Source organism: Mustelus asterias, unplaced genomic scaffold (genome assembly GCF_964213995.1).
Source record: "Mustelus asterias unplaced genomic scaffold, sMusAst1.hap1.1 HAP1_SCAFFOLD_322, whole genome shotgun sequence".
Lineage (NCBI taxonomy): Eukaryota > Metazoa > Chordata > Chondrichthyes > Carcharhiniformes > Triakidae > Mustelus > Mustelus asterias.
The window spans coordinates 17,922-41,839 of NW_027590284.1; the positions used below are offsets into that span (position 1 = coordinate 17,922).

General features: G+C 45.7%; 1 protein-coding gene and 1 non-coding gene across 2 annotated transcripts in view; one reads left to right on the forward strand and one right to left on the reverse strand.

The window, feature by feature from the left end:
- The window catches only part of LOC144486355 (uncharacterized), a 155,819-nt gene that overhangs the window by 3,386 nt on the left and 128,515 nt on the right, over positions 1-23,918 (reverse strand). The window lies entirely within an intron of this gene.
- Positions 21,373-21,443, forward strand: trnag-gcc (transfer RNA glycine (anticodon GCC)). The gene has a single exon. It is a non-coding gene; the product is annotated as a tRNA-Gly (tRNA).

The window sequence follows — 23,918 nt, forward strand, 5'->3', positions numbered from 1 at the left end:
GGGAATCTCACTTTGTTTTATAATGTTCCTTAAAGTTTATTTATCAGTCACAAGTAAGACTTACATTAACACTGCAATGAAGTTACTGTGAAATTCCCCTAGTCGTCACACTCCAGCACCTGTTTGGGTCAATGCACCTAACCAGCACATCTTTCCGACTGTGGGAGGAAACCATAGTACCCGAAGGAAACCCACACACACACGGGGGAGAATGTGCAAACTCCACACAGTGACCCAAGCCGGGAATTGAATCCTGGCGCTGTGAGGCAGCAGTGTTAACCACTGTGCCGCCTGTGTGAAGTGCACTGGGATGATTTATGATATTATAAATAGAAGTTGCTGTTGGCTATAATTCTGACCTCCTGTTTTACAACAACCCACTGATTTCACAACAAACTTTATCTCTGATGTTTTGTTTGCTGAGGATTATCCATTTGGTTTTGCCCTTAATAAAGATGGCCGATGTTAACGTCTGAGGATTTTGCCTCGCAAATTGAGGGATTAAAGTTTAATTATTAGTGTCACAAGTCGGCTTACATTAACACTGCAATGAAGTTACTGTGAAATTCCCCAAGTCGTCACACTCCAGCACCTGTTTGGGTCAATGCACCTAACCAGCACGTCTTTCAGACTGTGGGAGGAAACCGGAGCACCCGGAGGAAACCCACGCCGACATGGGGAGAACGTGCAGACTCCGCACAGACAGTGACCCAGGCTGGGAGTTGAACCCGGGACCCTGGCGCTGTGAAGCAGCAGTGTTAACCACTGTGTCACCCTGACCCCGAGATCCGGCACCTGACCGACACCGGGTGTTTATGAAGCCTCACCGCCCGGATCCATTTATGTTTCCGGTTTTCTTTCGGGCTCTGGATCCGCGCCAGTTAAAATTCCCATTGAAAACCCGCCGGCTCGAGCTCCTTCCCGCCTGCGGATCCACAAAGTGTTTCCAAATCCTCCCAGCCACCGCCTAACGCTGACTCCGCTTCTCCGGGACAAACAAGCGCCAAGGACAGCAATGACACTGCGCATGCTCCACATCACAATGACCGGGGACTGATTGACGGCAGCTCCGGACCAATAGGAAGAGGGGGCGGGGCTGAAGGACCGAGCGGCTGGTCCTCCAACCAATCGGAGTGAATGAGGGGCGCGGCTGGAGGACCGAGCGGGAGTGGCTGGTCCTCCAACCAATCGGAGTAAATGAGGGGCGGGTCCAGGCTGGGAGTGGAGCATGCGCAAAGATGATCAGGCGCTGGGGAGCCTGGGAACGCACTGCGCAGGTGTGGTGTGCACAGTAAGAAGTCACAACACCAGGTGAAAGTCCGACAGGTTTATTTGGAATCAGGAGCTTTCGGAGCGCCGCCCCTTCATCAGGTGACTCACCCAGTCCAACACCGGCACCTCCACATCAGGTGGTGTGGGTGTGCGCTCTGAGCATGCTCAGTGTCAGTCATGGTGTTGGGGAGGGTTCGGGAGGAGATTGTGAGCACAGGATAGGAATGGAAACCAAGGCTGCACTGGAAACAGCACCAACTTCTGGCCTAGGCCGCAGGCCCCGGCTTTACCATGGGAACAGGCCCGGGGAGCACTAAGCTGGCAGCTGGACATTAGGGAGGATTTGAAACACTTTGTGGATCCGCAAACCTTTCAGAATCATTGTCAGCTCCCTGGTTTGCAGCTGCGGGGCTTCTCCCTCCCTCCCTCCCGGGAACAGGCCCAGGTTAACGGCCCCATCCTGGCTCAGCCACTGGAGGATGGTTCACATCAGAGGATGGGGGAGGGGGACGATAAGTAAGAGGTTACACTTTGGCCTCAAATCAATGAGGACTCTGATCTCTGGGAAGGAAGGAAACCCTGGGAGGTGGGCGGGGAGGATTCACAAACACCCGTTGGAGGCCCCAACACCCCCATTAAAACCCATTGGTTTTATTGTCAGTCTGCAGACAGGAGCTGGAGAACTGAACCCAGACAGAGGAGAGGGAGGGAGAAAATTGGGAGTGGAGGAAAGAAAATTGTCTGTTCAGCGTTTCTATTGTGGATTGACAGCTGCTTTGTAGATGCAAGATGGGGCAGCACGGTTGCACAGTGATTAACACTGCTGCCTCACAGCGCCAGGGACCTGGGTTCAATTCTGGCCTTGAGTGACTGTCTGTGTGGAGTTTCCACATTCTCCCCATGCCTGCGTGGGTTTCCTCCCACAGTCCAAAGATGTGCAGGTTAGGTGGATTGGCCATGCTCAATTGCCCCTTCGTGTCAGAAGGATTAACAAGGTAAATATTACGGGAAATGGTGGGATAGTTGTCGGTGCAGACTCGATGGGCTAAATGGCCTCCTCCTGTACCTTGAGGATTCTCCGATTCTATGATAGATGTTTGAAAACTGCTTTTACACATTGTTACAAGTTGTCAATTTACACACAGAAAACTCAACCCCAAGAGGAATGTTTGTCTCTCTGTGATTTCTGTTCTGCATTGACTGCGATGATTTTTGTAAACAGAGATTACAGCTTTCAGGAAAGGTTAAATGGATTGAAGTTTTTTCCTATAGAGCAGTGACCTGATAAAAGTCTTTCAAATTATTAGTGGCTTGGACAGGGGAAACGTGGAGAGAATGTTCCACTTGTGACAGAGTCCAAAAGAAGGAATGATCAATAAACAAAGAGTCATAAATACAAGATAGTTACCAATAAATCCAAGAAGCAATAAGGACAAATTTCTTCACTCACAGGTTTAGAATGACCATAGAAATGAGTTGAGGAAAGTGCTGAGATTGTTTCAAAAGGAAATGTGCGAAACACACAAGAGAAAAAGAAATAGAAAAATCAACTGAAAGGCTGAGATGAGGTCTGTGGGACAGGAGAAGATGTGTCAAGTATAAAGAATTAAACTGAACGGCTTGTTTGTGTCTTGTGTATTCAAAGTAATTCAATGTAAACTCCTTTTCCAGAATATCTGCAGACGGGCGATTCAAACCAAACGTCTCGGGATCTGACAGTGTCACATGATTCTTCAGGATCTGAATATCAAAGGCCTAGGAATGTGGAAGGAGAAACGTTTGCCTATTTTGTCTTTGGGAAATTATTCAACATCAGTGTGACTGGAAAAGCCCCGAGACACAGACATCTCAGTTACTTTTCCACAGTCAGCTGGAACAGAGCTTTAACCAGTCACACAGCGTGAAAAGAAATAGCACATTTTCATCAGGTAGACACCGTACACGTGTTCTTTGTGTGGACCTGGTTTCAACTGATTAAATAACCTGGAGAGACAGGAGGACACTTGCACCATGTGAACAAGGAGCAGCAATAGGCCATTCGGCCCCACGGGCCAGTTCTGCATTTAATAACATCATGGCTGATCTGATAGTGAGCTCAAATCTGCATCCCGCCTACACCCGATAGCCTGTCAATAATCATGGAGAAACCGTGGAAATGTGCGGACTGTGGGACGGGATTCAATTACCCGTCTGAATTGGAAACCCATCGACGTATTCACACTGGGGAGAGACCATTCACCTGCTGTGTGTGTGGGAAGGGATTCACTCAGTCATCCAGCCTGTACACACACCAGCATGTCCATACTGGTGAGAGGCCATTCACCTGTCTTCAATGTGGGAAGGGATTTAATGCTTTATCAAACCTCCGGACTCACCACCAGGTTCACTCTGATCAGAGACCGTTTAAATGTTGTGAGTGTGGGAAGAGCTTTAAAAGCAGAAAGGATTTGTTGATTCACCAACGCACTCACACTGGGGAGAGGCCATTCATCTGCAACATGTGTGGTAAGGGATTCACTCAGTCATCCCACCTCCTGACACACCAAAGTGTTCACACTGATCAGAGACCATTTAAATGTTCTGATTGTGAGAAGAACTTTAAAAGTAAAAAGGATTTACTGATTCACCAGCGCACTCACACTGGGGAGAGGCCGTTCATCTGCTCCGTGTGTGGGAAGGGATTCACTTGTTCATCCCAGCTCCTGAAACATCGATTTGTTCACACAGATCAGAGACCTATCAATTGTCCTGAATGTGATAAAACATTTAAAAGCAAAAAGGATCTTCTGAAACACCAGCACACTCACACTGGGGAGAGGCCATTCACCTGCTCTCTCTGTGAGAAGGGATTCACTCGGTTAGCTCACCTTCTGAGACACCATCGAGTTCACACTGGGGAGAGGCCGTTCACCTGCCCTGTGTGTTGTCAGGAATTCATTGATACATCTGACCTTCTGATACACCGGCGAGTTCACACTGGGGAGAGACCGTACACTTGCCTCCTGTGCGGCAAGAGATTCACTCAGTCATCCCACCTGACTACACACCAACTTGTTCACACTGATCAGAGACCTTTTGAATGTTCTGATTGTGAGAAGAGATTTAAAAGTAAACAGAATCTGCTGAAACACCGGCGAGTTCACACTGGGGAAAGGCCGTTCAACTACTCCATGTGTGGGAAGGGATTCGCTCAGTCAAACAACCTGCTGAAACACCAGCAAGTTCACAGGCGACAGCAGGGGTTGGATTCTGCTGTTATTGCTGCTGTGAATCACACCCAGGACTGAATAGTGTCTGGTTGCCAGTGAGGTTCCACAGTTTTGTGGTATATATCAATGACTTAGACTTAAATGTAAGGCTCATGATTCAGTTTGCAGATGAAACAACAATTGTATTTATGTTTAACAGTCCAGAAGAAAGCCGTGGACTGCAGGAAGATATCAGTGGGTTGGTCAGATGGGCAGAAAAATGGCACATGGAATTCGATCTGGAGCAGTGAGAGAGAATGAATTTGGGACATTAGACAAGACAAGGGAATGAACAGTAAAGGGATGATGCTGAGAATTATAGAGGATCAGAGAGAACCTGGAGCCAACATCCAGGCATCCGTGAAGGAGGCTGGACAGGTAGATCATAAGACCGGAAGATGTAGGAGCAGAATTAGGCCATTCAGTCCATTGAGTCTGCTCTGCCATTCAATCAAGGCTAATCAGTGTCTCAATCAGGTGGTCAAGAAGACATTTGGCCCAAGCCTAGTATATAAGAGGAGGGAGATTATGCTCAAACTGAAGCAGAGAGTGGGAGTCAATGGATCCTTTTCAGAGTGGGAAGCAGTGACTAGTGGGTCCGGCAGGTTCAGTGCTGCAACCCCAGCTGTTCATAATATACATTAATGATTTGGATGAAGGAATTGAATGCAATATCTCCAATTTTCAGCTGACACTAAGCTGGGTGGCAGTGTGTGCTGTGAGGAGGATCCTGAGAGGCTACAGGGGGGCTTGGACAGGCTGAGTGGGCAGATACTTGGCAAATGCAATATAATGTGGATAAATGTGAGGTTATCAACTTTGGTGGCAAAAACAGGAAGAAAGATTATTATCTGAATGGTGGCAGTTTAGGAAAAGGGGAAGTGCATCGTGACCTGGGTGTCATGGTGGGACAGTTGCTGAAGGTTGGCATGCAGGTACAGCAGGCAGTGAGGAAAGCTAATGGCATGCTGGCCTTCATAGCAAGAGGATTTGAGTGTGGGACTAAAGAGGTTTTGCTCAGTTGTACAGGGCCCTGGTAAAGCCACACCTTGAGTATTGTGTGCATTTTTGGTCTCCTAGTCTGAGGAAGGACATTCTTGCTATTGAGGGAGTCCAGCTAAGGTTCACCAGACTGATTCCTGGAATGGCAGGACTGACATATGAAGAGAGACTGGATCGACTGGGCTTTTACTCACTGGAATTTAGAATGAGAGGGGATCTCAGAGAAACATTTAAAATCCTGATGGGACTGGACAGGCTCGATGCTGTCCCAACATGTTCCCAATGTTGGGGAAGTCCAGAACTAGGGGTTACAATCTTAGACTGAGATGAGGAAGAACTTCTTGTTGTGAACCTGTGGAAGTCTCTACCACAGAAAGCTGTTGGGGCCAGTTCATTAAATATGTTCAAGAGGGAGCTGCATGTGACTCTTGTGACTAAAGGGACCATAAGGGGTATGGAGAGAAAGTGGGACTGTGATACTGAAAGTGCATGATCTGCCATGATCATATTGAATGGTGGTGAAGGCTCGAAGGGCCGAATAGCCGACTCCACCTATTTTCTATGTTTATAAAATGCTTCATAAAACGTTCTGCAGAAGGATCATTTAGATCCAAAAGATTAACTCTGTTTCTCCCCACAGATGCTGCCAGACCTGCTGAGGTTACCCAGCATAGTTTGTTTATATTTATAAAATGCTAGTTAGAGCAAGCTGGAGTACTGAGCTCTGTTCTCGTTACCAGATTAATCAGTTATAAAAGTATATGTCTAGTAAAGCAGTGTGGCAGAAAGCTGAAGCCAGTTGGCGATTTTTTAATATAATTACAATCTGTTCAATTTTCAAATCTAGTGAATAAAGGATTGAAGGATTAGGAGGGTTCGTGGAGGAATCATTTCACCCGGAGAGTGATGGGGATCTGGAACTCACTGCCTGAAAGGACGGGAGAGGCAGAAACCCTCATCACATTAAACAGGAACTCAGATACACAGCTGAGATTCTGTAACACAGCGGGACAGATCAAGAGCTGGAAAGTAGGGTGAAACTGGACAGTACTTTTCCAGCCAGCACAGACCTGATGGGCTGAATGGCCTCCTGCTGTTCAGTGAATTTTCTATATTTCAGTTCTGACAGTTGGAGTTTGTTTCTGCTGATGTTAATAACTCCTCGAACTGGGCTGCAGTGTAATATTCTGGATAAATGTGAAATCAGCTTGATTAAAACACATCAGAGTAGATTTTTTGTCTTTCCCACCTGTGTTATCTGATTGTATTCTGATTTTCTTATCAGTAACGTGACTAACCTCAGCCGCCCCAATCTGCGAATGACTTAGTAAATTCCTTCCCTAACAGCACTACGAGTGGACATCAAACCACAGGGACTGCAGCGGTTCAGGAAGGCAGCTCACCACCACCTCAAGGGCAATTAGGAACAGGCAATAAAAATACTGGTCCAGCCAGTGACACCCACACCCCATGAAAAGAAAATGTCTGTTCAAACAAGACTTAATTAAGGCAGGACAGGATTCTTTGGATAATAAATTTTACAACATTAAATTAACATTAAAATTATTATTAAAGGAAAGAGATTTGCATATCAATTCAGGAAAACTTCCAAGATGGTGCTGCAGTGAGGCGACTTCTTGCAAGCTGTGCCCAGCATACCCTCTAATTCTATCTTCTACTCGTTCGATGCTTCTAAAACTTTATTCTAACTCTTATGACTGCAACACTACATTCTGCATCCTCTCCTTCTCTATGTATGGTACTCTTTGTATAGCACACAAGGAACAATGCTTTTCACTATATGCTAATACATGTGACAATAATAAATCAAATCAAATCAGACAATGATTTTTGCAACTTTATCGAGGTGTTGATCCATCACAGCGTTCCCCTCTCAAGACTCTTGTCTCAGATACAGTCCCACTTGCTGAGATGTACATGTGATTCTTGCCTCGAGTGAGTGTCTTCAGTAATCAGCCAGCCACAAATCATTACGGAGCCCTGACTTTTCACCCCTGAGTGGCCAGCTCCCTGTGTCAGAGTCAAGCTTTCCCTCAGTGAATAATTACCTCAAGCTGCTGCTCGGGTTAATCCAATTAGTTCTTAGGCACAGTGGCCACCCAACCTCAGTACATCAGACAAGAATACAAAAGAGCTAAAATCTCTTGACTTTCAAGTACTTCGCTATCCACTATTTAAGGTGAGAGGGGAGAAATACAAAAGTGTCCAGAGGGGCAATTTTTTCACACAGAGGGTGGTGAGTGTCTGGAACAAGCTGCCAGAGGTAGTAGTAGAGACGGGTTCAATTTTAGCTTTTAAAAAGCATTTAGAAAGCTACATGGGTACGATGGGTATAGAGGGATATGGGCCAAATGTGGGCAATTGGGATTAGTTTAGGGGTTTTTAAAAAAAAAGGGCGGCATGGACAAGTTGGGCTGAAGGGCCTGTTTCCATGCAGTAAACCTCTATGACTCTATGACACTGGATCAAACTAAACATTATAATGTACCATTCCTTGGGACCTTTATCTAGGATCCTTCATTATTAGAACAGTTTGTCTGAAATTACTGTTTCTCACACAGAGAGACATGCAATAATTCAACGTAACGAGTTTTGAATGAAAATCCAGTCTTTCCAATATGATTATTGATTCATTATTTATAACTTAATCAAGGTTCATCAATTGTACAATCATCTGTTTCATGACTGGTTACTCCCTTCAGAATTTGATTAATACAGAAAATAAAATGAGCTCTTTCATCACATAGAGTCAGAGTGTCTGCAACAAGCTGCCAGAGGTAGTAGTAGAGGTGGGTACAATTTTGTCTTTTAAAAAGCATTTAGATAGTTACATGGGTACAATGGGTATAGAGGGATACGGGCCAAATGCATGCAATTGGGATTATCTTAGGGGTTTCAAAAAAGGCCAGCATGGACAAGTTGGGCCGAAGGGCCTGTTTCCATGCTGTAAACCTCTATGACTCTATTTGTTACATGGTCAGTGCATTCTGACTGGTGAGAGGCTGCTTTAATGTTGTGTGTTAGATAAGATTCATTAATTCAATCACTTGAGCTAGCAATTCCTGAATGGGCTCACATTTAACTATAGGGTTAGTTTCTAATGTAGCTGCTGCTGTTGATCATAGTAAGGAGTTTAACAACACCAGGTTAAAGTTGATCATATCTAGGACAGCACTATGGCAGATAACTAATTAAGTGCAGTTTTTGAAGAAAAAATGATAATTGTATATCTAGATCATTGGATGCAATCGCAAACGGATCAGAAAACATCATTACCAAAATTGCCATTTAATGGTAGAGTGATTACCCATCATTCTCCGCGGGTCAGAAAGTGCTCTATCCTCACTATAGGGAGAGACTGCGCAGGCGTGGGGGAAATGCTGTGATTGGAGCATGCGCGGTCCGGGTGTCGGTCTGTTCGATCAACATCAGGTGAGAAGCAACTGGAGAGGAATGGGGCTGGGGAAGAAATGGAACCGTCTTGTGGGGCCGGGGGAGCGGGGAAACTCATTAGTAAAACATGCTCATGCCTCAGAGCCCGAATCCCAAAGTCCCGGGTCCCGCGGGAGGCGCCGCCGACACTTTTGTTCATCCCGGGTTAACGGCCGCCATCTTTCCCGGGGCAATGGGCAGCAGGGCGCATGCGCAGGGAGCCCAGTCCCTCTGGGGCTTTGTTACCTTTTCTCCTTCATCCCTTTTCCCAGTCCCAGGCTGCAGGCTCCAGTTGGCAATGTGTGCATCCAGTGTGGAGGAGGCTCCAGCTGGCAATGTGTGCATCCAGTGTGGAGGAGGCTCCAGCTGGCAATGTGTGCATCCAGTGTGGAGGAGGCTCCAGCTGGCAATGTGTGCATCCAGTGTGGAGGAGGCTCCAGCTGGCAATGTGTGCATCCAGTGTGGAGGAGGCTCCAGCTGGCAATGTGTGCATCCAGTGTGGAGGAGGCTCCAGTTGGCAATGTGTGCATCCAGTGTGGAGGTGGCTCCAGTTGGCAATGATGTGCATCCAGTGTGGAGGAGGCTCCAGCTGGCAATGATGTGCTTCCAGTGTGGAGGAGGCTCCAGCTGGCAATGTGTGCATCCAGTGTGGAGGAGGCTCCAGTTGGCAATGTGTGTATCCAGTGTGGAGGAGGCTCCAGTTGGCAATGTGTGTATCCAGTGTGGAGGAGGCTCCAGTTGGCAATGTGTGCATCCAGTGTAGAGGTGGCTCCAGTTGGCAATGATGTGCATCCAGTGTGGAGGTAGCTCCAGTTGGCAATGATGTGCATCCAGTGTGGACATGGCGACAGCTGCCAGGGTCACTTTCACCTTGTGCCGGTCCCACCCATTCCCAGGTTCATTCAGCTCAATTTCACAACCTGCCTTTTTGTTTCTCTAGGTTCTCTCTCACTCCTTTTTTTCTGTTTTAAATTCTTTCCACAGAGTATCGGGAGGGGAGGATTTACAGTCAGGAAACAACCTCATCATCGCATCAAAGTCTGACAGCCGCTGAATGCATCCTAACCTGAATATCGTCAGATTTTGAACACAGAACTGAAAAGCTCCATTCACAGTGGAGAGAAACTGTACATGTGTTCTGCGTGTGGACAAGGCTTCAGCCTGTCGAAACGTTAGTGCAGTCACTCCATGGAGAAACCGTGGAAATGTGTGGACTGTGGGAAGGGATTCCGTTACCCATCCAAACTGGAAATCCATCGTCGTAGTCACACTGGGGAGAGACCATTCTCCTGCTCTGAGTGTGAGAAGGGGTTCGTTAGGTCCTCCCACTTGCTGACACACCAGCAAATTCACACTGGGAAGAGACAATTCACCTGCACCGAATGTGGGAAGGGATTCACTCAGTCATCCAAACTGCTGTCACACCAGCGAGTTCACACTGGGGAGAGACCATTCACCTGCTCCGAATGTGGGAAAGGATTCACTGCTTCATCTTACCTGCTGACACACCAACGTGTTCACACTGATGAGAGACCTTTTAAATGCTCAGACTGTGGGAAGTGCTTTAAAAGATCTGGTGTACTGATGCGCCATCAATGTGCTCACACTGACGAGAGGCCATTCAGATGCAGACACTGTGGGACTGGGTTCAGACAATCATATAACCTCACTGTACATCAGCGAATTCACACTGGGGAGAGGCCATTCACCTGCTCTGATTGTGGCCAGGGATTCTCTCAGTCATCCAACCTTCTGAAACACCAACGAATCCACAATTAACCATAGTGATCGGATTCTACTGTTAATCACATTCAGGACTTAAATGTGTTCATTAGGTCTGTTTCTGCTGGAGTTGATGAAATCCAACCCAGTTATAGGGGTTAATATTCTGGATAAAAGTCAAATAAATTAGCTTTGTGTTCAATACTGTGCATTGAATCTTTTCAATAACATCAACATAAATGAATTCCTTTTCAAATATATGGATAAAAGCAAATTACTGCGGATGCTAGAATCTGAAACCAAAAGAGAAAATGCTGGAAAATCTCAGCAGGTCTGGCAGCATCTGTAAGGAGAGAAAAGAGCTGATGTTTCAAGTCCAGACGACCCTTTTGTCAAAGCTCAAAACACCAGCTTTGACAAAGGGTCATCTGGACTCAAAACATCAGCTCTTTTCTCTCCTTACAGATGCTGCCAGACCTGCTGAGATTTTCCAACATTTTCTCCTTTGGTTCCTTTTGAAATAGCTCCCCTTGTTCTTCCTCCATCTTCACCTCCCACAAATGCTCAAGGAGGAGAAACTCATGATCTTCTTTGTTGCTCAGTTTGAGACAATCCAATCAGCTGCCTCTGCTGCTTCCCTCCCTTTCCATACTCCATAGGATTCTTCTGGTGCAGAAGGAGGCCATTTGGCCCAGCAAGTCTGCACCAACTCTCTGAAAGAATAGAATAGAATAGAATAGAAACCCGACAGTGCAGAAGGAGGCCATTCGGCCCATCGAGTCTGCACCGACCACAATCCCACCCAGGCCCTACCCCCACATATTTACCCACTAATCCCTCTAACCTACGCATCCCAGGACTCTACGGGGCAATTTTTAACCTGGCCAATCAACCTAACCCGCACATCTTTGGACTGTGGGAGGAAACCGGAGCACCCGGAGGAAACCCACGCAGACACGAGGAGAATGTGCAAACTCCACACAGACAGTGACCCGAGCCGGGAATCGAACCCGGGACCCTGGAGCTGTGAAGCAGCAGTGCTAATCACTGTGCTACCGTGCCGCTCCAGAACATATTACACAGCTCCCTTTGCCACCACCTCCCCCCCCCTTCCCCCATCCTGTCCCAATAACCCCATGCACATTTTCCTTGCCTACTGCACCTAAGCTACACATCTTGGGATGCCAAGGGGCAATTTAGCATAGCCAATCAACCTGACCTGCACATCTATCTTTGGCCTGTGGGAGGAAACTGGAGCACCCAGAGGAAACACATGGAGACCTGGGGAGAACATGCAAACTCCGCACAGACAGTGACTCAAGCCAGGAATTGAACCTGGGTCCCTGGCGCTTTGAGGCAGCAAGCTAATTGACTCGACAAAATCTTCTTTAAGGTTCCCCTTTGTCTTAGCTCTGAACTCAAATCTTACTCTAGTTTCTCTCACCTCCTCTCATGTCCTCTTAGACCTCAGGGTGGTGCAAGCAGGCACCCTCACCACATTTAAGACGCATTTAGATGAACACCTGAAATGCTATTGCATAAAAGGGTACAGACCAAGTGAAGTGCTGGGTGATGGGATTGGAATGGATTGGTGTTTGATGGCCAGTGCAGACATGATTGGCTGAAAGGCTTCCTTTTGTGCTATCAAACTCTATGAGGAAGGACGGTTGTTGATGTGTTGTCTGGGTGGGTGATATTTGGAGGAGCTGTCTCCCTGGGACTGAACTGAAGCATTTTGTAGCAATGTGAGCCTTGTAAGCTCTTGGCGACACATAAAATCTCCTCACTCTGCTGAGTGACACTTTTGTATGTATTTCAGGCAGTGTGGGGAAAGATCCTGAGTGCACAGCTCAGGAATTTAACAGCCAGGTACTGTGAACTCACTCGCAAATCACATATGCCACATTGGAAGTTGAGATACGTTTGTCCATGTTCAAATTTTAAATACTGTTCATAGAATCATGGAATCCCTGCAGTTCAGAAGAGGCTATTCGGCCTATCGAGCCTGCATTGACTCTCTGACAGAGTATCTCACCCAGACCCTCTCGTCTGCTCTATCCCTCCAACCCCACACATTACCATGGCTAATCCATCTAACCTGCACATCTTTGGACTGTAGGAGGAAACCAGAGCACCCAAAGAGAATCCACACTGACATGGGGAGAGCATGACAGACAGACAGTCACCCAAGCTGGATTTGAACACGGGTCCCTGGAGCTGTGTGGCATAACTGCTGTGCCACTCCTTTTGCTGCTTAATGCTCAGTGACAACATATGGAAGCCCTGGTCAGAGCTGATTGTGCAGTGAGGTTATCAATGGGTTTTGAATGTAAATTCACACACAATGAAGATCAGAATTATGTGAGTTTTTTTCCTGCTCCCCCGTCTGAACCAATAACCGTCTGCACCTATTTACTAAATATAAAAATGCTTTATGAAATGAGCAGTTTCCAATAAAATGAGTAAAACCCGAAACCAAAGACCACCAGCATCTCATTCACTTCGTTTAACAAAGTGGAATGTGTTTAATCTACTTTGATGACTGTTTTTATCCAGAACGTCACTGACACAGAATATTAGAACATGTTTTATTTGATGGTGGGCTAATATAACTATCAGGGGATTTGATATAAACCCTGTCAAACATTACATTTTCAATCCAGCTTTCCAAAGAGAGAATACAGTCGGCAGCAACTTCGACTTATCGACAGTCAGTGAAAACAGAATGTCAGTGAGGCAGTCACACACTGAGACCACACACGAGTCAGAGCCTTTCTACAATATGCTTATTTTAGAAATAAAGAACTTATAAACTTCCCAAGGCAGCTTCTCCTGCAAGTGCAGGAGATGTAACAGCTGCACTTTCACCTCCTCCCAACTCACCATCCAGGGGTTACACATACGTGCCTCAATCCCAAATGTGTCAAATAGTTTGAAATCACATTTTGGAAGTGGAGGAAGGGAGATTTATTTAAAATAAATTGACACAATACATTTTATATATAGATTCTAAGTTTACGCAGAGAGTGGTTGGGGTGTGGAATGGACTGCCTGCAGTGATAGTGGAGTCAGACACTTTAGGAACATTTAAGCGGTTATTGGATAGGCACATGGAGCACACCAGGATGATAGGGAGTGGGATAGCTTGATCTTGGTTTCAGATAAAGCTCGGCACAACATCGTGGGCCGAAGGGCCTGCTCTGTGCTGTACTGTTCTATGTTCTATAATATCTCCACTGTATGTGGCATCTGTGCTATCTTACCCATGTAATGAAGTAAACACGACAAAATTCAACAAAATACAAAAGGTATTGTTACTGAGAGAATACATCATCAATATTTGATTTAATTTATTAGTGTTGCATGTACTAGGATACAGTGAAAAGTATTGTTTCTTATGTACTAGACAAACAAAGCATACTGTTCATAGAGTACAGAGGGGAAAAGGAAAGGATACGGTGCAGAATATAGTGCTGTAGTTACAGGTATGGTGAAGGGAAAGATCAGCTTAATATACGGTAGGTCCAGTCAAAATTCTGATGCAGCAAGGAAGTTGTTCTTGAATTAGTTGGCAGGTGTTTTCAGACTTTTGTATCTTTTTCTCGACAGAAGCAGGTGGAAGAGAGAAGGTCCGGGGTATGAGGGGTTCTTGATTATGCTGGCTGCTTTCTGAGGCAGTGGGAAGTGTAGAGAGAGTCAATCGATGGGAGACTGGTTTGCGTGATGGACTGGGGTACGTTCAGAACACACAACCCTTTGTAATATTACTATGTGAGTACATCACTAATAAAGGAGTTAGTGAGAGTGAAAGAGAAGGCTCTGAAAATCAAAGAGTAGCTCTTGAGAAAATCTCAAACCAGTCATTTAAAAATATATATTTTGATGCCCGAAGTAGAACCTTTCAGGCACAGAATTGTAGATTTTCCACCAAAGAACAATTTAGGATTAAAGGAAAAGTTTATAATTTTGTTGTAACAGAATTCCTGTTGAAAGTTCTTGAATTAAAAGAAATGGTGTTGTCAAAAATGGACCCTGAAGCCCTGAAAATTGGTGACATCGCCAGAATATTAAACCCCAGCCAGTCATATCAGCAGGAACAAAACCACGTATCAATACTAAACAAGATAAACAGCAGCAGTAACAGCAGAATCCAACCCCTGCAGTCACTAATGAACTTGCTGATGTCTCAGGAACCATTGTGACCGAGTGAATCCCTTCCCACACACAGAGCAGTTGAATGGTCTCTTAGTGTGAGTGCATTGGTGAGCCAGCAGGTTGAACCCCAGGCACGGAGCAAGTGAACGGTCTCTGTCCAGTGTGAACTCGCTGCTGAGCAGTGAGGTTGGATGACCGATTGAATCCTTTCCCACACACGGAGCAGCTGAATGGCCTCTCTCCAGTGTGAACTCGCTGGTGTAAAACAAGATTGGATGACTGCCTGAAACTCTTTCCACAGTCAGTGCAGCTGAATGGCTTCTCCTCAGTGTGAATTCGTTGGTGTCTCAGCAGGGTGGGTAAAACTGTGAATCCCTTCCCACACATGGAACAAGTCAATGGTCTCTCCCCAGTGTGAATCCGTTGGTGTGCAACGAGAGAGGTTGCCTGTCTGAAACTCTTTCCACAGCAAGTGCAGCTGAATGGCTTTTGAGTGTGAATCCGCTGGTGTGACAGCAGGTGGGATGACCCAGTGAATCCCTCCCCACACATGGAGCAGGTAAAAGGCCTCTCCCCAGTGTGAACTCGCTGGTGTAATGTGAAGTTGGATGACTGAGTGAATCTCTTTCCACACTCAGGGCAGGTGAACAGTCCCTCCCCAGTGTGAGTGCGTTGGTGTGCCGTGAGTGCTGAAGAATGCCTGAACCTCTTTCCACAGGTAGTGCAGCTGAATGGCTTCTCCTCGGTGTGAATTCGCTGGTGTGACAAAAGGCCAGATAACTGACTGAAAGCCTTCCCACACACAGAGCAGGTGAATGCCCTCTTCCCCGTGTGAACCCGCTGGTGTAATGATAGGTTGGATGACTGAGTGAATCCTTTCCCACATATAGAACAGGTGAATGGCCTCTCCCCAGTGTGACTGCGTTGATGGTTTTCTAGCAGGGATGGATAATTGAATCCTTTCCCACAATCTTCACATCCCCACCGTTTCTCCATGGTACCGGTGTCCGTGTGTCTCTCCAGGTTGGACAATCAGTTCAAGTCTTGTCCAAACATTGAACAAATGTATGGTTTTTCCTCACCTTGTATTTTACAATGTTTTCTCAAGCTGAATAACTGGTTAAAACTCTTTCCACAGTCAGTTCACTGGAACACTCACTCGGGTGTGTGTGTGTGTGTCTCGGTGCTTTTCCAGTCACTGTTGTTTGAAATGTGTTCTTTTGGAACAGTTGATCATTTATCCTTCCACATTCAAAGACCGATGATATTCAGATCCTGATGAATGGAGTTACTCAACCAGAGCTTGATCTGACGTTTCACATCTGCAAATCCTTCTCTTCTGATCTCCTGTAGAAACAGTTCACAAACTCCGCTTCTCCGGGACAAACAAGCGCCAAGGCCAGCAATGACACTGCGCATGCTCCACATCACAATGCCCGGGGACTGATTGACGGCAGGCGCGGGCCAATAGGAAGAGGGCGCGGGGCTGGAGGACCGAGCGGGAACGGCTGGTCCTCCAACCAATCAGAGTGAATGAGGGGCGGCCAGGTCGGGAGTGGAGCATGCGCGGCAATGGTAAGGCGGTTGTGAGCCTGACAATGCAGCGTGCGCTCTGAGCATGCTCAGTGTCAGTCACAGTGTTGGGGAGTGTTCGGGAGGAGATTGTGAGCACAGGATAGGAAACAGCACCAACTTCTGGCCGAGGCCGCAGGCCCCGCCTTTCCCGCGGGGACAAGCCCCCCTGAGCCAAGGGGGGCGGGCTCGCTAGCTGCCATCTTACGAGGGTGAATGAGGGCGCTCAGAGAGGCGGAGCTTCCTCCTCGGTAATGGGCCTGGGTTACCTAGGCAACCATCTTGGGAGAGGAAGTGGGTCTGGTTCAGATGTCCTGCAAGGGTGGCCATCTTGGTGAGGGTATAGTGAGTGGGCGGGGCTTCTCCCAGTTGCAAGGTGCGGGTTACCCAGGCTGCGGCGACCTTGGAGTGGGTTCAAGTCTTTCCCTGAGACTGGGATTGACAAATTGGGGGAGAGAATATTCCAGAGAAACGAGAATTGTCTGCTCTGAATTTCTATCCTGTACTCATTGTGAGCACTCTTTTCAAACCATTTTCCAGGGGAGGATTCACACAAATTAAAATAAACATCAAAATCTGAGAGAGATTTATCAGGAGCTGAATATCATCGACCTCTGAATGTGGAACAAGAAATGTTTCTCTGTTCTGTCTGTGGGAAAAGATTTCAAACATCAGTGTGACTGGAAAAGCACCGAGACACACACATGAGTGAGAGTGTTCGAGTGAGCTAACTATGGAAAGAGCTTCAACCAGTTACTCAGCCTGAAAAACACCACACCGTGCACACCGAGGAGAAACTGTACATGTGTTGTGTGTGTGAACGAGGCTTCAACTGATTGTCCAACCTGGAGAGACACAAGGGCACTGGCACCATGAAGAAACTGTGGAAATGTGGGGACTGTGAGAAGGGATTCAATTATCCATCCCGGCTGGAAATCCATCAACACAGTCACACTGGGAACAGCATCACAGAGAGACCGCGGAAATGTGAGTCGTCTGGCCTTTGGTCACACCACAGAGTTCACACTGAGGAGAGGCCATACCCCTGCTCAGTCTGTGGGAAGGAATTTACTCAGTTATCTCACCCTGCTAACACACCAGAGAAATCACACTGGGAAGAAGCCATACAGCTGCACTTCTTGTGGGAAGAGCTTCAGGTCTTCATCCAACCTCAGTGCACACAAGCGTGTTCACACTGGGGAGAAATCATTCACCTGCTCTGAGTGTGGGATGGAATTTACTCAGTCAGTCAAACTGGTGATACATAAGAGAATTCACACTGAGGAGAAACCATTTAGCTGCACCTCCTGTGGAAAGAGCTTCGGGAAGTTATCCACACTCACTGCACAGCAACGCACTCACACTGGGGAGAGGCCATGCGCTGTGTGGGGGAAGGGATTCACTCAGTCAGCCAACCTCATGTTACATCAGTAAGTTCACACTGAGGGGAGGCTGTTCAGCTGCACTCACTGTGGAAAGAAATTCAGGCAGTCTTCCAACCTCACTGCACACCAGCAAATTCACACCAGGAAAAAAATCATTCAACTGCTCCGTATGTGGGAAGCGCTTCACTCGATCATCTGGGCTTTGGTCACACCAGCGAGTTCGCACTGGGGAGAAGCCATTCGGCTGAACTCATTGTGAAAAGAGTTTCAGATCTTCATCTGATCTGAACGTACAAAGCGAGTTCACACTGGGGAGAGGTTGTTTACCTGCTGTGTGTGTGGAAAGGGTTTCACTCGGTCAGCCAATCTGCAGACACACCAGAGCGTTCACAAGTGACTGCAGGAGTTGGATTATATTGTTATTTGCTGTTAAGCACACCGAGGATTGTTAGTCTATTTTTTATTTGGTTTGTTTCTGCTGGTGTTAACAGCCCTATTGCAGACAGAACTGTGATATTGTGGATATCCCTTGATTTTTGGGGCTGCTGAGTCCCTATTTAAAAGCACCATCTGTGATCTTTCTCTCTAACTCAAGAACTCTCGACAGGTACTACTTCACAATAAAATTATCAACCTCCACTTGAATTCCATGTTGATCGTTAATGCAAAATCTACAATTCAGTGTTGAAATGTTCCATCTCCAATTATTAAATGCTGATTAATCTTTGCTGACGATTCTCACTGACTTAAATATTCTTTACAATGGGAACTCCAGTACATTATCAAGGTACATTGAACAAAACAGAAAAATATTTCACAGTCACATCAGTAAAATCTTCATCAATCAACACTGATACTGATGAAACTTGGAAGTTGCTGAGTTCATTCATTTCTGACACAGCAGCGGCAACATTTGGTAAAAGTTGCAAAGATGGTTTGAGACCCACTCAGCAGAGATGACATCTGTCATTGAAGCAAAAAGCAAAACCTACCTGATGTACAACATCAACCCAAAAGCTGGAACACTGTGTCACTTGAATGTAGCCAGGACAGATGTGTAAAAAGCAGAGAGAGGTTGTGCAAATAATCATTGGATCAGCCTATTTCAAGAAATGCAAACTGTCTGTGGCAACAGAAATCTCTGTGCTGTGTATGATGGGATCAGGAGAGTAGTTGGCCTTCCCATCATCAAAGTTGCTCCCCTGAAATTGTCACTTGAGCTGGAAAAGGCTATTGATTGCAGACCTACCTCAGTTGATCTTTCTCTACACCCTAGCTATGACTGTATCATGACATTCTGCACTCTCTCCTTCCCAATGTACAGTATGCTTTGTATAGCGCACAAGAAACAATATTTTTCACTGTATACTAATACATGTGACAATAATAAATCAAACAGACCCCACAGAGAAACTAACTTTATAACAATCAGGATAGAATTAAACACACTGGTATGTTGGGATGCCCTGTGGTTGTGAAAGGCTCTGTAGAAATGTAAGTTTATAAATTGAAGATTTCTGTTCTCTGATCTTGTTATCTGGAACTGAATTGATTTCAGCCACCCCCAACTTGCCATTTATTAAATTCACTTTGGTTCAGACAAGACTTTAACCAATTAAGACAAAGGCAGAATTCTCTGGATAGTAAATTTAAAAAGTTTATTCAATGAAAAAGGTTCACTGAACCACTTTAAGACATTGGCTTTTATAACTTGATGTGGGTGATCAGTCTGGAAGGTTAACCCTCTCTGGCTCCTTCTTTGACAGGACTTTTTGTGGAATTCAGCCTCGGGAGTCTGGCTCCTTCTTTGACAGGAATTTCCTTAAAACTCAGCCTCGGGACTCTTCAGTATTTGGCCAGCAGGGAAGACCTTTGGAACCTCTACTTTTATCCCCCTACATCAGAGTTGGGCCTGTTTAACATGCCAATTGGTCAATTTGATGAGATTAATTCAATTGAATCCCCAATATTTACACCACCGTTTCCCTTCATCTTAGTCAGGAATACAACATAATTGTTTCAGACTATCCCTTTACCTGATTCCATACAATCCCTTGTTCATACAGTTTCAAATATTGAAGAGTTTGAAGGTCCCTCTCGCCAGTACATTTATCTTCATTGCACATTCTTTACATACACAGCAATAAACTTTTACATTTTTACGGTAAATAAAACCCAGCCTTTTACTATAACTACTGATTCATTAATTGTAACTTAATACAATCATCTGTTACTGACTGGTGGCTAATTAATACAGGATTCTTTAATTCATTTGGTTAATACAAGATTCACTGGTTCAAAAAGACACACGATGGAAGACAATAGGTTTCTTTCTTATTCACCTTGATCAGACTGAACAATCGACCTTATTCTTGAGCCAGATTTGATGGAATATAATGTCCTGTAGCTTATCAAAATGATAGAAGAAATTCTTAGTTTAAACAATTTCTGCTGGTTATGCAGTTTCCACAAGCATTTGGGTGAATACAGCATTCATTTTAAAAATAAAGCTTCATTCACATGTTTGAGTTTAAGATGGCTTCCTTGACTTTGTTACTTAGAATGTTCAAGGAACAATTCAGCACAGTAACAGGCACTTGGGCCCACCGAGCCTGTGCCAATAGAGCTTCTATCTCTTTGTTCACCTCCTGTCTGTCTATCAAGATACACCTTGAACATTGCTAAAGTGCCTGCTTCCACCCGCTTCACAGGCAGTGCATTCCAGGCACCCAGCACCTCTACAGAGTCATAGAGGTTAACAGCATGGAAACAGGCCCTTTGGCTCAACTTGTCCATGCCACCCCTTTTTTTAAATGACTAAGCGAGTCCGAATTGCCCGCATTTAGCCCATATCCCTCAATAGCAATCTTACTCGGAACTGTCTAAATGTTTATCAAAAGACAAAATTGTACCCACCTCTACTACTACCTCTGGCAGCTTGTTTCAGACACTCGCCACCCTTTGTGTGAAAAAATTGCCCCTCTGGACCCTTTTGTATCTCTCCCCTCTCACCTTAAACCTATGGCCTCTAGTTTTAGACTTCCCTACCTTTGGGAATAGATATTGGCTATCTAGCTGATCTATACCCCTCATTATTTTATAGACTTCTATAGGATCACCCGTAAGCCTCCTATGCTCCAGAGAAAAAAGTCCCAGTCTATCCAGCCTCTCCTTATAACTCAAACCATCAAGTCCTGGTAGCATCCTAATAAATCTTTTCTGCATTCTTTCCAGCTTAGTAATATCCTTTCTATAATAGGGTGACCAGAACTGTATACGGTATTACAAGTGTGGCCTTAACAATGTCTTGTGCAACTTCAACAAGACGTCCCAACTCCTGTATTCAATGTTCTGACCAATGAAACCAAGCATGCCGAATGCCTTCTTCACCGCTCTGTCCATCTGTGACTCCACTTTCAATGTATACTGGTATACATTGTAAGACTGTATTCAATGTAATACTGGTAGCGTGGCTGAGCGGTCTAAAGCACTAGATTTAAGCTTCAGTCTTTCCGGAGGCATAGGTTCAAATCCCACTACTACCAGAATTGATGTCTGTTTCAGCATTGGTGGTTCAGTGGTAGAATTCTCGCCTGCCACGCGGGAGGCCCGGGTTCTATTCCCGGCAAATGCAAAGCCCCTTCTTTTTGAAGGGCCTGTTTCCTGTGCTGTACTATAATGAGCTATGAACATGTACATCCTAGATCTCTTTGTTCTATAACTCTCCCCGATACCTACCATTAACTGGTTCAATCAACCAAAATGCATCACCTCGCACTTATCTAAATTAAACTCCATCTGCCATTCGTTAGCCCACTGGCTCAATTGATCAAGAACCCATTGCAATCCGAGCTAACCTTCTTCACTATCCACAACGTCACCCACCTTGGTGTCATCTGCAAACTTACTAATCATGCCTCCTAAATTCTCATCCAAATCATTAATATAAATGACAAATAACAGTGGACGCAGCACCGATCCGTGAGGCACACCACTGGTCACAGGCCTCCAGTTTGAAAACAACCACCTACAATCACCCTCCGGCTTCTGTCATCAAGCAATTTTGTATCCATTTGGCTGCCTCACCCTGGCTCCTGTGAGATTTAATCTTATGCAACAACCTACCATGTGGTACCTTGTCAAAGGCCTTGCTAAAGTCCATGTAGACAACATCAACTGCACTGCCCTCATCTACCTTCTTGGTTACCCCTTCAAAAAACTCAATCAAATTTGTGAGATATGATTTTCCACTCACAAAGCCATGCTGACTGTCCCTAATCAGTCCTTGCCTCTCTAAATGCCTGTACATCCTGTCTCTCAGAATACCTTCGACCAGCGTACCCACTACAGATGTGAGGCTCACCAGCCTGTAGTTCCCAGGCTTTTCTCTGCAGCCCTTTCTAAACAAAGGCACAACATTTGCCACCCTCCAATCTTCAGGCACCTCACCTGTGGCTGTCAATTCAAATATCTCTGCGAGGGGACTCGCAATTTCCTTCCTAGCCTCCCGCAACATCCTGGGACACACTTCATCAGGTCCTGGGGATTTATCTACCTTGATGCGCTTTAAAACTTCGAGCACATCCTTCACTGTTATATGCACACTCCTCAAGACATCACTATTTATTTTCCCAAGTTCCCCAACATCCATGCCTTAACAGTAATTACTGATGAGAAATATTCATTTAGGATCTCACACATCTATTGTGGATCTGCACGTAGATGACTTTGTTGATCCTTAAAAGGCCCTACTCTCTATACTCTGCATTTGTAGAATCTCTGGATTCTCCTTTGCCTTATCTGCCAAAGCAATCTCATGTCTCCTTTTTGCCCTCCTGATTTCTCTTAACTCTACTCCTACACCCTGTATACTCTTCAAGGGATCCGCTTGATCCCAGCTGCCTATGCATGCCATGTGCCTACTTCTTCTTCTTGACCAGGGCCTCAATATCCCAAGTCATCCAGGGTTCCCTACTTCTACTAGCCTTGCCCTTCACTCTAAGAGGAATGTGCTTATCCTGAACACTGGTTAACACACTTTTGAAAGTCTCCCACTTACCAGACGCCCGTTTGCCTTCCCACAGACTCCCCCAATTAACTTTTGAAAGTTCCTGCCTGATGCCATCAAAATTGGCCTTGCCCCAATTTAAAATTTTAACCTTTGGGCCAGACCTATCATTCTCCATAGCTATCTTAAAACTAATAGAATTATGGTCACTGGTCCCAAAGTGATCCCTCACTAACACTTCTGTCACCTGCCCTTCCTTATTTCCCAAGAGGAGGTCAAGTTTTGCCCCTCTCTAGTCGGGCCATCCACATACTGAATGAGAAATTCCTCCTGAATACACTCAACAAATTTCTCTCCATCCAAACCTCTAATACTATGGCTGTCCCAGTCAATGTTGGGAAAGTTAAAATCCCCTACTATTACCACCCTATTTTTTTGGAGCTATCTGTCATCTCCTTACATATTTGCTCCTCAATTTCCCACCGACTATTTGGAGGCCTATAGTACCACCCTATCAAAGTGACTTCCCCTTCTTATTACTCAATTCTACCCATACAGACTCAGTGGGTGAACCCTCGGATATATCCCCTCTCAGTACTGCTGTGGTGTTTTCCCTCATCAAAAGTGCAGCTCCCCCTCCTCTTTCACCTCCTGTTCTATCTTTCCTCTAGCATCTGTACCCTGAAACATTGAGCTGCCAGTCCTGTCCCTCCCTCAGCCATGTTTCAGTAATAGCTATAATATCCCAGTCCCATGTACCCCTCCATGCCCTGAGTTCATCTGCCTTGCCTGTCAGGCCTCTTGCATTGAAATAAGTGCACTTTAATCTGGACCTCCCTTTCTCTCTGCTCTGCTTTTGACTGACCTGTCTAGTACTAGAATTATTGACACTGTCTTTACTATTTAATGTGCTCTCTTTAACTTCTGTCCTCAATCTTCTCTTCTGTCTTCCTATTGCTTTGGGTCCCACCACCCCCTCCCCGCCCACCCCACCCAGCCAAACTAGTTTAAACCCCCCCGACTGGCTCTCACAAATCTCTCCGTCAGGATGTTAGTCCCCCTCCAGTTCAGGTGTAACCCATCCCTCTTGAACAGGTCATC